Here is a 14,705-nt window from a genome sequence, read left to right as displayed (position 1 = left end):
TTTCTCCTCAAAGTGACTTCTACATGGCTTGAACCTAAGACCTCGTCTGTGCACGCATTCAACTTTGCCGGTTGAGTTACAATAAACCTGTTGACTTTGCTATGCAAAAATTAAATATATATAATATTCTTTTACACAAACAATATATATACATATAAAATTATTAAAAACTAAAAATAAACTATATGATAATTTTAACCATAACTATTTTAATGACAAAAAATTTTTTAAATATTTTGTTTTACTATTTATTTTATAAATTTTTTTTTAAAAATTTATTTAATATAATTTTAATTTCCAATGACACTAATTTTGAATTTTAAATCATAAATAATTTTTTCATAAATATGTTTTTAAATTTATTTTTTTTTAATTAACATTGATAAGATATACAATTTAATTATATATGTATTATATTACATTATATTATATTATCTATATGTGTTTTTAATATATTTGATGAAAACCACTTATAATTAGTAAAAAATCTTGTTATTCAAAACATAGTTGCTATAAAAAAATATAAAAATTATTCTATAAAAATTAAATGATGTGAATAAATTATGATAAACAATATTCTCCTACTTGTATATGTATCCCATGTAATTTATTTTCTTAAAATTATTTGTATGTATCATTTGTTTTTGCATTGAAGACCAAAATCAATTTATATGATAGGTATTAATTATATCATGATTAAATTTCATTTCTTACTAATTGAAATTCAAAATTCACTTCAATATTAGTTTGCATTCATATAAATCCATTTTTTCATTTTGAATTTTTATCATATATTATATCTTACAGTATATTGTACATATGATAAAATTATTTCTTTCTCATATAAGTTTGTACAAGAAAGTTATTAATATTCTTATTATATTTTCAATTATTATTAATAATAAAGTGGAATTGATTTTAATGAAATATAAACAAGTTTTCTATGAAATTGTTTTCCTATTCTTAGTATATACCTAATGATGACGATATCTTTATTAACACCAACTCCACAAATATATCAATTGATTTTACGATTAAAAATATATTTAAATCATTATATTGTTAATTATGTCATTATATAAATTGTTATAAGATTATAATCTAAAATAATGAAATTTAAAATTAGGGATAGAATAGAAACAGAATTGTGACAGAATAGAATTAAGGACAGAATTAATGAGGAAAACTTCTATGACAAACAATTTAGCGATGAAAATTAGTGACAGAAATTTTCTGTCTCTAATTCTGTTGCTAAAAATTTTATAAATAAAATTAACAACAGAATTATCGACGGAAATTTTTGACAGAAAAAAATTCTATTGATAATTCCATCGCTAAATATTTACTGACAAATTTTTTTACGAATTAGCAACAGATAGAAATTTCGTAGCTAATTTATCAGAAATTAGTGACAAAAATTTTTTTTGTTAGTAATGAGTTGTTTTTTTGTAGTGTATTCAACTTTGTCTCTTATCTACATTTGGATTTTCTAGTTATACAATGGGGCTTTGTAAAGTTAGAGACTAAGATTTTGAGTTGATTATCTTTGCTGAATTGAGCACTTGTGACTGTGATTAGATTTTATAGCTTGAATGTTATATGTATATCTTGTTGTGGGGCTAATGATATTGTGTTGTTTGGCATGGTAATATGGATAATATAGTTGAATTGAGCTTGCCTTTGAGTGTATCAGTTGAGCACTTCATTAATGTCTTGGTTGAGCATTAGTCTTTAAGAGGAACAAGCCATTTGACTTAATCGTAGATGAACACTAAGTGATGTTCAATAGCAACTTAAAATGGATTTTGTAAGCTACAGTAGTAGGAATAATCACCAATTGAGATTGCTAGACTTAAGCAGTCACTTGGAGTTTTCATAAAAAACTTAGCATATTAAATTAATTCCCATATCCTAATTGAACAATGATTGCCATTAATCTATTTCAAGAGGTTTAAACCATCACTTTATTAGAAAAAAACCAAAAATTCTAAAAATAGTAACTTAGACCATTTAATCTTTGTTACATTTAAATTTTATAAAAAGTAAAATCAAATAATCATTTTCCCTTGTCAATTAATGTTTATATCAGTTAGTTAGCTTATGATTTCTATAAGATAAAATAAAAAATGGACTAGAGAACATACCAAGTCAGATCTCGGGTTGGGTCGATTGAATTCTCTGAGTTCATGCTATAAGTCAAACTATAAAAGTCTAAGCTTTGAGTGCACAGCAAAGCACCTCTTTGCAAGAAAGAATGAGAGAGAGAGAGAGAGAGAGTAGGAAAGCTCAACTATTGGAGTGAGTTGAACAGATGGGTAGAAGCATCTATTTATAGCTTTGGCCCGGGGTATTTTGGGAGCCAAAATATCCACTGAATCTATCAGTTTGAATTTGAATTTGGATATTCAAATATATCTTTGACTTATAAGATTATTATTTTTTAATTCAAATCTAGAATCAATCATAATCAATTCTAAATATATATATCTCTAATATGTATTTAATATATACAATACAAATTAGTTAAATTTATATCGTAACTAATTGGATTTGATTCAGGATGTTTGACCAAATCAAACATATCATAATCTTGCTTGAATATTTGACCGGTATATTCTCTTAATATCTAGTCAAATAGTCTGGCCCATTAAGGGCAGATCCAAGCCCAAAATTTAACATCTCCCACTCACATTGGATGGGCTGTCCATTGTGCGATAGCTGTATCTTTCATTGCTTCATACTAGGTGTTTGCTGTGACTGCATGGGCATGACATCCTTGAATTTGGGTGTTGTACACTAGGAGCCCCTTCTATGGGATCAATGAATAAGGACACCCTGGGTGTACTTGCAAATTTTATGCTTGTTGCCTCAAATGCCCTAATTTTATCCATACACTTTACTTATGGCATACTTAATCCCTCTCAAGTTATTTTATTTACTCATATTGCCTTCCTATATGCATGGTGTCTACACTTGCTTAGTTGTTCTGTTTAACTTGCAAGAGACATGTCACAGACACCACTATAGATGTGTACTTCAGGATAAATCTTCCTTCTGACTATTCATCATTTAGATTTGACATAGTTGCTTTCCCAATCTTGACCTGTTAGATCGAATTATTCTCGATCATGGGGTTTAAGCAAGAGTAGTTGTCACTAAACTAGACCCTTGTGATGTTGTCTAAGTTTTAAGAGCATTATGAAAGGTTTATTTCCTTTTCAAGACTCACACCATAATGGATTAAGGATCTTCCATCTACGTTCCATGTTGCAGATTTGAGTGAGCTCGTGCAGTATGAATTACATGCTATGGTTCTCGATCCACTAAGTAGAGTATGTCACTTTTGGTTTTAGTAGCACCGTACATATTTAAGTTCCAAATATACTTTAACATGTGCATCGGGATCTCTTCTATCACTACTATATATGACATCCTATAAGTGAAAAGTTCCTTATCTGGCTACAGGTCTCATGGATTACACATTATCCATGATTTGGCCCAGACTTTTATGGGTGTCATCTCAGTCTAGCTGATACGATACTTATGTAGTGATTCTTCTTTACCATCTTATGGTGATCATTTGCTATCAAATCTTCTATGTCCTATGAGAACATAGTAAGGCAGTTACCTGTGTGAGGAAGCCAACCTTATGACCTATACGACATATTGGTGCTGCATACCTCATGCCTATGTATATATAAATACATAAATGTATATACAAGAAAATTTCTTTTAAACTGGATAAAATGCATTAATTACTGAGTTAGAGGAAAAAGAAGGTTCAATACAACATGCTTTATGCTTGCACAATGGAACAAGAAAAAGGATCAAAAAGAAAAAGGAGTTCAATACATCATGCTTTACGGATGCCCAAGGCCTTTACATGCTTGACAAAAAGGATCTCTAGCTATAGGCTTGGTTAGGGGATCTGCTAACATCTTATAAGTGGACAAGTATTGAACGGTCGCTTGTTTCTCAGTGATTATATCTCTTACAAAGTGATATTTTTTGTCTATGTGCTTAGTACGATTGTGGCACTTAGGGTCCTGTGCATAGGCTATTGCTGCTTGACTATCACAATGAATTAGAGTTGGTCCCTCACTTCTATCATGGATTCCCAATCGTACAAAGAATTTTTTGAGCCATACAATGTAACATCCTAAATATTAAAAAAATATATATATTAATTAGATAATATAAAATAATATTTTATTATAAAATAATAATGCTTTATTTAATAAAAAAACAAAGCATTCAGCTTTTCCACCGAATTTGGTGGAAAAGTTGATGCCATTTAAGAGGAAGAAGAATAATGGGGCGAAGACCATTGACGGAAGGAAGAAAATGGGAAGAGGCATTTGCAAAGGAGAAGAATTTTAGGGAGGTCATTTATTGAAGGTAGAAAATTTGGGGTGGACAGTTGAAATGAGAAGGATAAATAGAGGAGGGAATGTTATGTAGAGTAGAGAAAGAGAGGGTGAGAGACATAGGAAGAAAAAGAACAAGAGAGTGAGTGAAGAGTTCTGCAAGTACGTGCTAGCATTTGGGGATCATTTAGGTACATAAAAAAACACTTCTTTCTATTAAATTTTTCTTATGAATATTTCCTATATATTTAGAGCTTTATATTAGTAGTATCATTATAATGTTTAGAGAAATTTTTGTGATTTGGGTATAGAGTAAGTATTGAGTTTTGAAAATATTTGACCGTAGAAATTTAAAGATTTATTATTAAAAAATTTTAATCAGTTTAGATTTGTCCATTTATTACCTGTGGTATTTAAAATCAAATTTATTTTGTTGAAAAAGCTGTCATTTATGATATATATCATATTTATACCGATTAAAATTAAGTTAAATAATTTATTTGGGTTGTTTGATATATTATTGAAATTTTAATCAGTTTATATTTGTTTATTGATTATTTTGAGAATTTTAAACTCAGATTTTGGTTGGAAAATGTATTATTCAAGGTATATATAGAATGTTTTTACCGATTAAATTTAAGTTAAATAACTTATTTGGATTACTTAATATATTATTGATATTTTAATTGGTTTAAAATGTAAAATAGGTTAAGACTATATTATTAGAAAAATTTTGAAACTGGAAACTTAAGTTATAAATTGAGATTCTTACAAGATTAGATAAAAACAATATTTTATAAATATTTATAATTTAAATGAGTTATCTGGGTAGAGAAAAATTGTTATTTGAAGTAAGAATTTTTGGATAGTAAATATATGTATAAATATTAATAATAATAAATTCTATGTAATTTAAGTTAATTATTTGTATGTATATTAAATTGTATCTATATTATTTGTAGATTATCTTGTACTTCGGAGTTTGTAATTCGTGCTCTTATTTCTCAAGCTGTGAGGTTAAGCTTGGAGTAGAGGTAACCAGGGTTAATTTATTTTATATACATACTTTGGATTGTAAAGTGTTTATTATGTTTTTATTTTCTCAAGTTAATTTGTGAAATTATGCCTGTGAATAAAGAGTATATTTTCTTATATGACAAATTTTGATGAAGTGGAAAATATGTTGATTTAAGTATGCTTGAGTTGTGCTTTATTATAAACTTTGTTTTCTTGTGGTGCTGAATTTTAATATACTAATATTATGTTATAGAAAAAAAAAAAGAAAATGTGTCGTATTTTGTTTGAAATTATATCATCTTACCTTGAAAAATTATGAGATTTTTAATATATATATTATGACTATGCATGGGGTTCATACGTGGAGGTTGGGATTTTGTTATGTGGAGGATAATTGTTCTTGAAGCCCACGTGGCATGCTTGCACTATTGATCCCAGTGTTTGGCGCTTTTGTTAGACCCCTGTAGGTCTTCCTTTTCTTTGGTCCGGAATTGAGAACAAACTCTTGGGTAGACACCTCTTGCATCATAGTCCATTTTTGGGCGGTGTAGGTACAGGAGGGGGCCCGTTGCTTGATGTGAGTAGGATGACCTTTGGCCAGGTTACTCAGCACAGAAAGCCCGGGGCCTTATCAAGGAGTCATAAGGAGGAGCAAGGTGATGGGAGGGCATATTTCATTGTGATGTTGCATATATGTACTTTTATATGAGTTGTGTTGTGGATGGAGAGATATACTCTTTTTATGTGATTGTATCTATTAAAGTATCATTTATTTCTTAAACTATATTTAAGCACTACTTCACCAACTTGCCATCCTACTTGTATATGTCATAAATTAATACTTGGTTATTGGGACTTTACGTCTCACCGCGCTATTCCATCAATGCTTTTCAGGAGAGCCATCTAGTTTGGCTCAGCGTGAAGGGAAGCAACCAGAGACATAGGCGATCATAGTCTAGTAGTCCTCTTTTGGTTTAGGCATGTAATGTTATGTATATTGCCATCTTAGGGCCCACGACTGTGTTGACATATACTTTCTTTTATTTGGATGACTGTATTTGATGGAATGCTGTTAAAATGGCTGAAGGCCATAAGACTCTGCTGTATATGATACTCTTATGTGTATGACTTGTGGGCTGGGTTGAGCACCCTATGTTTCTTGTGCCCTAAGACCTTGTGGGATGAATGTTATGTTGGGCTTGTGGGCGGTTACTGTGCCTTGAGGCTTTGTTCTACATGTTGTTAAACCTCTGGGTGTTTTATGTATCCTGAGCCACTTGGGATGTTTTCCAAATAAGTCAAACTCTTTATAGCCATGGTAGTATTTTAACACTCTAACTCAATTCTTTTTCTACCATGATTATCATTTTAAAAATGGTTTTATAATTATGTATTAAGAAGAGGTCTTTTCATACAACTTCTTGGACAGCCACAGAACATGCTACGTATTCTGCTTCTATGGATGAAAGAGACACACATGTTTGTTTCTTGCTGCTCCAGGAGATTGCTCTGTTATTTAGTAGGAATGCATAGCCTGACATCAAGTATCGCTCGTCTAGGTCTCTTGCCCAATCAACATCAGAATAACCTTTTGCACGAAGGCCATTTCCTTGATAACACAACTCATGGTCTATGGTTCCTTTCAAATATCTCATAATCCTCTTTACAGCTTCCCAGTATTTTACTTCTAGATTGGATTAGAATCAGCTCACAAGTCCAATTGCGAAGCATATGTTCGGCCTGGTACATAACATAACGTACATTAGACTGCCAATAGCACTTGAGTATGGGACTCTCTTCATGCATTCTATATCACATTGTTTTACAGGGTACACTTCCTTGCTTAGGTTATGTCCCTTAACCACAGGAATATCCATAAAAGCTTACAGTCTCTTATATTGAAATGGTCAAGAATCTTTGCTATGTATGTCTTTTGTGACAATGACAGCAATTTCCTAGAACCATCTCTTTTTATCTTAACACCTAAGATATATTCTACTTTACCCATATCTTTCATCTTGAAGTTTAAGGATAACTACTCTTTGATCATCTTGATTAGTTTGAGATTGGTACCATCTAGGAGTATGTCGTTGACATAGAGGGATAGAATGATAAAATTGTCCCCAAACCGTTTGATATAAACACAATGATCTTCCTCAATCATTTTGAAGTGATAAGAGCTTATAGCTTTGTGGAACCTCAAGTACTACTACCTAGATGAGTGCTTGAGTCTAGAAATGGATCTCAAGAGTTTACAAACCTTTTGTTCGTTCCCTTTCTGTATGAAGCTCTCAGGCTGTTTCATATAGATTTCTTTATCTAGTTCTCCATTTAGGAAAGCAATTTTTACATCCATTTGATGCAACTCTAAGTGTAAACTTACTATTAGGGTAGTATCATTCGTATCAAGTTGAAACATACAATAGGTGATAAAGTGTCTCTGTAATCCACTCCTTCCTATTGTATGTACCCTTTGGCAACTAACTTTGGGTTTATCAATTGATCTATCAGTCTTGCATTTATACTTAAGAACCCACTTGCTCCTAATTGCTTTTCAGCCAGGTAGTAGATCAGCTAATTCCTATACTTAGTTAAACGTCATGGAATCTATTTCCTCTTGTAAGGGCTTTTGCCATTTTTCCTTAGTAGGCCCTATTAATGCTTCTTTAACACTTACGGGGTCTTCTTCATGATTTTTTGGACTAATGATGAAAGTTGCTCCTTCAACTGAGAAGCATCTCCCAAAAGTTTTATCTCTGTTACTTCTCCTAATTCGGGTTGCTGCAGGACTTTCTTCTTGTGGTCAGATCAGATCTTGTTGTGAAAATGGTTCAACCCTTCTACTCATACCAGTAGACTGAGGAATGCGTTGTTATACCTTATTACTATTGTTTTTATAAAGATAGTTTGTTTGATTAATACTCCCTTTGCTAGGAAATTCGGTTTCTATAAATGTTGTGTCCCTTGACTCTATCTCGATCATTAAGCTGTCATCATTTTCACCAATAAAGATGTATCCCTTAGAGTTATCAGAGTATCTTATGAAGATACACTTTTTGCCCTTTGGTTCTAGCTTGTCATATTTATGGAAAGAATCACAAATGTAGGTCACTGAACCCCATGGTCTTAGGATTCTTAAATCCAATTTGTGCTTTGTCCATGATTCGTAAGGGGTTTGGTGACTGATTTAGAAGGTACTTGGTTAAGTATAAATGTAGCAGTTAGAAGAGCATCTCCTTAGTATGAGGTGGGTAGCTTAGTTTGTGCCATCATTGATCTAGGCCATGTTTGTATGACATTGCAAACCATGGTTTGGAAGGCTAAACCATGGTTTGCACAAAATGTCATCCAAATAGGCAGTGTAAATTTTCAAACCGTGGTCCAGGTAAAACCATGGTTTCAACTAGTGAAACAATGGTTTTATCAGAAGCAAATAATAGTCGCTTCTGGTAAAAAAATTTGCAATAAGTCGGGTGGCAACGGTCATTAACTAAAAATACCCTCTTCCTTCTCTTCACTGGCCGACACTCCTTCATCTTTGCTGAACGATCAGAGTGATTATTCTCTCTTCACCCAGCTCAAAGATTGCCTCTTCACCCTTTCTTCATCATCAGCTTGCCGCTCCGCCAACTCGCCTCTTTGCCCTTTCTTCATCATCAACTCGCCTCTTCGCTGGCTCTCCTCTTTGCTGTCGTTGCTCTGAATTTCTACACTGGTGAGATCGTCTTGGGTTCGTGAAAACAGGGGCTGGTTGTGTGTTTCTCGGCTTGCCAAAACCATATCAAGCGTTGGGTTGTTCGATCCATCCATCCTCAGTTTCCAATCTTCATTGTTCAATTGCTCGGTCAAGTCGTCGTGTCTAGTTTGGTTGGTCAGATCTTGTACTCAGGTTAGCTCTCTCTGGTGATATTAAAAATTTCGTTCACTCATGCATTTTCTCTATTCACAACCGGCATCGATCTGTTAGCTCCTTGCTTGTGGTTCTGGTTCGCTCCCTCCTTTATCTTCGAGCTATCATCTGAATTATCATCTGAACTTTTTTAGAACCGTGGCTATTAGTATTTTCACTGTCGTATGTTGATTTGGAATGATTTGGCTGTAGTGTTCTAATATCCTCTTCGAATTGTAGCTCGGTTTCCTAGTTATGGTTCTGTTTGTTTTGCAAGCTTCCTCCCACTTTTGTTTTTCAATTTGTTCAACCAGCTTTTTCCAAAACTGACCGGCATATTGTTCGAAGGAATGAGATCATTATTGCTTGCTTTGGTTTCATAGTAGTCTGATTTTATGAAACGAAGAGGGAACAGATTCTAGTAATTGATACAATCTGGGCCGAAGGGATAACCATTAACTAACTATCCCACCCGCTCGGTGACTTCGATAAACATTTTCCCGAAAAATTTCCCTGCGGATCGAAGCTGGACTCAATGTCTGTTTCTGGAGGCAGGGGATGTATCTGGTGATATTGTTTTGGAGACGAGAAAGCCTGGCAATTGAATTCTATTGTTATATAAATTCAATGCAAATTCTTTTTCCTCTTGTTGCTTGGCATGGGATCCCTTTTTTCTGTCCAGATTGCCCTCGGAGAAGAAGCCTGTGAAGTCAAACAATGTATTGGGCCTTTGTTTTTGTTTCCCTTGGATAGTACTTTAGGTTTGTGATTAATTAAATTAATTAACATTATTTGTTAAGAGTCGATTTGATTTGGGACGAGATAAGAAATGTGTTGTCCTGTACTGTTATATTAAGGACTTTGATAGATTTATGGCCAAATTTTGAGAGTGAGGAAAAATGGAATCACAACTCAAATCCATATATATATATATTGAAGGAAGTGATTTGTATTTTGGTCAGATGTTTATGTTGCTAGTTTTTTTTATTTTCGGTTGACAAATCCAATAAGAATATAATTTTCAAAAAAAAATTATGAAAGGCTTGTGTAACATGTTATTTTTTTAAAAACAATTATGTGCTTTATAATATTATTGCGTTCATCATGAACAGTTGTATTAATTACGCGCATGAACAAATTTTTTTCAAATATATTCGTAATACACAGTTATTTCAAAGGTTAAGTACAATATGATTTATGGTGCATAATGATTCAAATATGGTTTTTCTTATTATTTTGTCTTCCAATCGTCTTTCTACAACTGTTAAGAAAAAGAAAAAGTATATATAATTATTTAGTTAGTTTTGACGTTTTAAAAGTCAGTATTTTGAAGCAAAAATGGATAATGAAGTTTAGAATAGGAGGGGGTGTATTTTTTCTGGCCATGTAAAATTAGAATTTTCTTGTGTTTGTTAATTTTTGTCACTCTTGGTTTGGTAGGAAGGAATTGAGATTTAAGATGTGGTCAACTTTTTCACCTATTGCAGTAGACAATATGATTTTTGTTATTTCATATGATTTTGGGTTGATTAACTTGTGATGACTAAAGAGCTGTTGTACTATAGCATAATGGGTAAGGATACGGTGAAAGCTTCCTAGGATGTAAGAACCACAAAAGTGTTTATTGACCTGTGCATTGAACTTGTGCAACAAGGAGAAAGAAAAGGTAAAAGCTTAACAAAGAAAGCTTGGGATATTCTTGGTGATAAGTTTACTGCCAAAACTGGGAGAGTGTACGCAAAACCTCAATTTAAGAACAAATATGATTCCCTGTGAAAGGAGTGGAAGACATGGGATAGGCTGCTTCGTGATGGGATACTAACAGGAATACTATCAGTGCAACTAATGATTGGTGGGAGAGGAAAATGATGGTAATTATTAAACCTTTTGATCTTACATTTTCTTTGCCCATTAATGTTTTTGGTATATTTACTATTTTTTGAATATTTTATGATATTATTGGTGTCTAATGTGCAGGAAGTTCTGAACTACGAAAAATTCGGAGAAAAAGGACTTCAATTTAGGGATCAATTAACTCAATTGTTTGGGAGTGTGGTTGTCACTAGACCACAAGCATGACCACCTTCTTCTATGACACTTCCAAGTGAAGAAACACCCAATGAAGATTTGAAAGAAGGGTCTGGAGATAGTGATGAAATTTTAGGTGCACCAACTGGTATGAGTGGGGAATTTAACTCAGTGAACTTTAATGACAATAGTGGAGGTAGTGGGGGCAACACTGAATTGAGGCAGGATAATAGTGGTGGGGGTACAAGCAGAGGTGGGAATCGACCTAGTAGCTCACTAGGGGTCAGAAGGAAGAGTGAAATCATGAAGAAACGCACATCTCCCTCTATGAAAATAGCAGATGCACTTAGCAAGATTGCTAAAACAAATATTTCTGAGGCTGTGCGTGGAAATGAGGTCATTTCACGAGTAGAAGCTAGAAGGTTGGAAGAAGAAGCATGTGCTTATGAGATTTCAATTAGGGGAGTCTTGTCTCATCTCAAAAGAGTTCCTGAAGTTGTCAGTGATCCTGATTTCTTTAGACAGTGCACACAACTCCTTATGGAACGGTCGGAGGCACGAGAAATATATGCGGCTCTGAAGGATCAGAAGGAACAACTTCTGTCCATTTTGGAGCATTATACTAGGGATTTATGACTTGTTTATTATATTAGACAGTTCCTTACGTGTATCGTTTTATGTGACTAGTGGATTGTTGTATGAATCAGACAACTCTGTAACTTTTATAAATGTTTTGTAATTTCTACGTAAGGATTCTAAACTTTATGTGTATGTGTACAGGATAAAACAAATATGGATGCTGAAATTAAACTTGTGGAAGAGCATGCTAAGGGACAAAAAAAAAGGGTTAACAAAGTTACAGAATTGGTCGATGCATATGCTACTTTGAACTTGTGTAAGGAGCCTTAGCATACAAGTGTTTATACAGGCAGCTTATGGGTAAGAGACATTTTAGATGGCAACCCCAGTCGTTGTTATAACATGTTCAGGATGGAACGGGGTGTGTTCTTAAGTCTGGTGGAACAATTACAAGAACATGGTCTAAAAGAAACTAAAAATATAGGGATACATGAATCAGTTGGAATGTTTTTATGTACCATTGGCCATGCACTTAGTAGCAGAATGCAACAAGAAAGATTTCAACATTCAGGGGAGACAATTGGCAAACATTTTCGTAATGTCCTAATGGCATGCTGTAGACTTGCCATGTCTAATATCAAACTGAAAGATCCAACATTCTGGCATGTTCATACAAAAATTCGGTTTGGTAAATACTGGCCTTTTTTTAAACATGCTATTGGAGCAATTGATGGCACACATGTTTCCTGTGTTGTTAGTACAACAGATCAAACTAAATTTATCTCTAGAAAAGGAACAGTGTCGCAAAATGTCATGGCGGTTTGTGATTGGGACATGTGTTTTACTTTTGTCTTGGCTGGATGGGAAGGTAGTGCACATGATGCTCGAATATTTGATCATGCCCTCACAACTCCTTCAATGAACTTTCCCCATCCACCTGAAGGTATTTTTTTATTTCCTACATTTTATTTATATTTAGCTTAACAATAGAAACATAATTTACAATAATTTCATTTTTGATATAGGAAAATATTATTTGGTGGATGTTGGATACCCAACACCAAATAGATATCTCGACCTATACAGACAGGAGCATTACCATTTGCCTGATTGTCAAAGGACATCTGGGTTTGAAAATGACAATGAGGTCTTTAATTATTTCTATTCAAGTTTAAGGAGTACAGTTGAAAGAACTTTCAGAGTTTGGAAAAATAAGTTCGCAATTTTATGAAACATGCCATCCTATGACTATGAAACACAAGTTAAAATCATTTGTGCAACGATGGCTATACATAATTTTATTAGAACGACATCTATTACTGATCCTGGATTCGTTCAGTTGGAAGAAAAAGGTACTTATGCAGAAGAAGATGATGATGGGGTTGGATTTTCATGTATACATTTATCAATTTAATCTTCATCTTATATGGCTCAGGTTCGTGACAACATAAGAGACGAACTTGTTAATTCAATACAAGGATAGTAGTCATGTCTTATTTATTTCCTTTTATCATAGATTGTAATATGTAGTTAAAAACAAAACCAATTACAAATGCTTTGTATCGATGCATCATCTTAATCATTATGACACTTCTTTATTTATATTCCTTTTATTAATATTATACCTTATATTCTCATGCCAATTATTACTTACTTTAATAATTAATAAATTGTTTTAAGACGTGTTTATTCAATTTTATCAAACAATATCATCCCATTTCATGTTTATAATCTTCATGAAAAATAAATAATTTTCTATTTGCAACAAAATAATTCATCTTCTCTAAAAATATTTTTACTCTTATATTTTATGAATATATATACATGTGGTGACAATTAATTAATTAATTATATTAAACATCAGAGGTTATTATACATGTAGTATGTTATTACAAAAACTAGTTGTGAAAAAATGTTATGGGATTTCATGTTTAAAATCTTTAAAGAAAATTAATATTTTTCTGTTAGCAAAAAAATTCATTTTTCTATAAACATATTTAATATTATGTTTATAAATATATATACACATATTAATTATGTATTAATTATATTATCTTATATATTATTAATTATGTTAGTAAAAATTATTTCATTAACAATTTTATTTCTTCAAATCAAAATATATCATAAAATCTATCCCTTATATAATTATCATATTAACTTATACCCTTTTTGGTAATTTACACATGTAAAAAGTGCTTCTGGTAATAACTATCCAAATACTCTCACTTCTCAGAATCACTTTTTCACAAAATCTATTCTCCACAGAATCTATTCTCCAGAAGCTATCCTTCAAACCACAGTTTGGTTTCATACAAATACTTCCTAATCATGTCAAGAAAAGTTCTGTTTCTCCTTTCATCAACTTCGTTTTGTTGAGGAGTGTCGGGGATTGTTAGTTGCCTAACAATGCCCCTTTCTTCATAGAGCTCTTTGAACTGAGCAAAGAGGATTCTCGACCTCAGTCAGTTCTTAAGGCTTTAACCTTGGAACCTAACTGATTTTCTACTAGATTAAGCCTTCTAATGCCTCAGATTTATGGGAAATCAGGTAAGTATAGCCATATCGAGAAGAATCATCAATGAAGGTAATAAAATATCATGCTCTGTGATAACACTACAAAAAAACAGGATAATAGTGACGGAATTTAGCGATGGAATTTTATTCCGTCACTAACCTGTTGCTAATCCCTCACAAATTCCATCACTAAAATTAGCGACGGAATTTAGTGACGAAAAATTTCTATCACTAGTGAAGGATTAGTGACAGAGTTTTATTCTGTCACTAACTTAGAGACGGATTAGTGACAGAATCTTATTCTGTCA

Source organism: Neltuma alba, unplaced genomic scaffold, assembly GCF_004799145.2.
Source record: "Neltuma alba isolate B1F8T4 unplaced genomic scaffold, ASM479914v2 tig00002744_pilon, whole genome shotgun sequence".
In the NCBI taxonomy this organism is placed as follows: domain Eukaryota; kingdom Viridiplantae; phylum Streptophyta; class Magnoliopsida; order Fabales; family Fabaceae; genus Neltuma; species Neltuma alba.
This window is presented reverse-complemented; position numbering follows the sequence as displayed.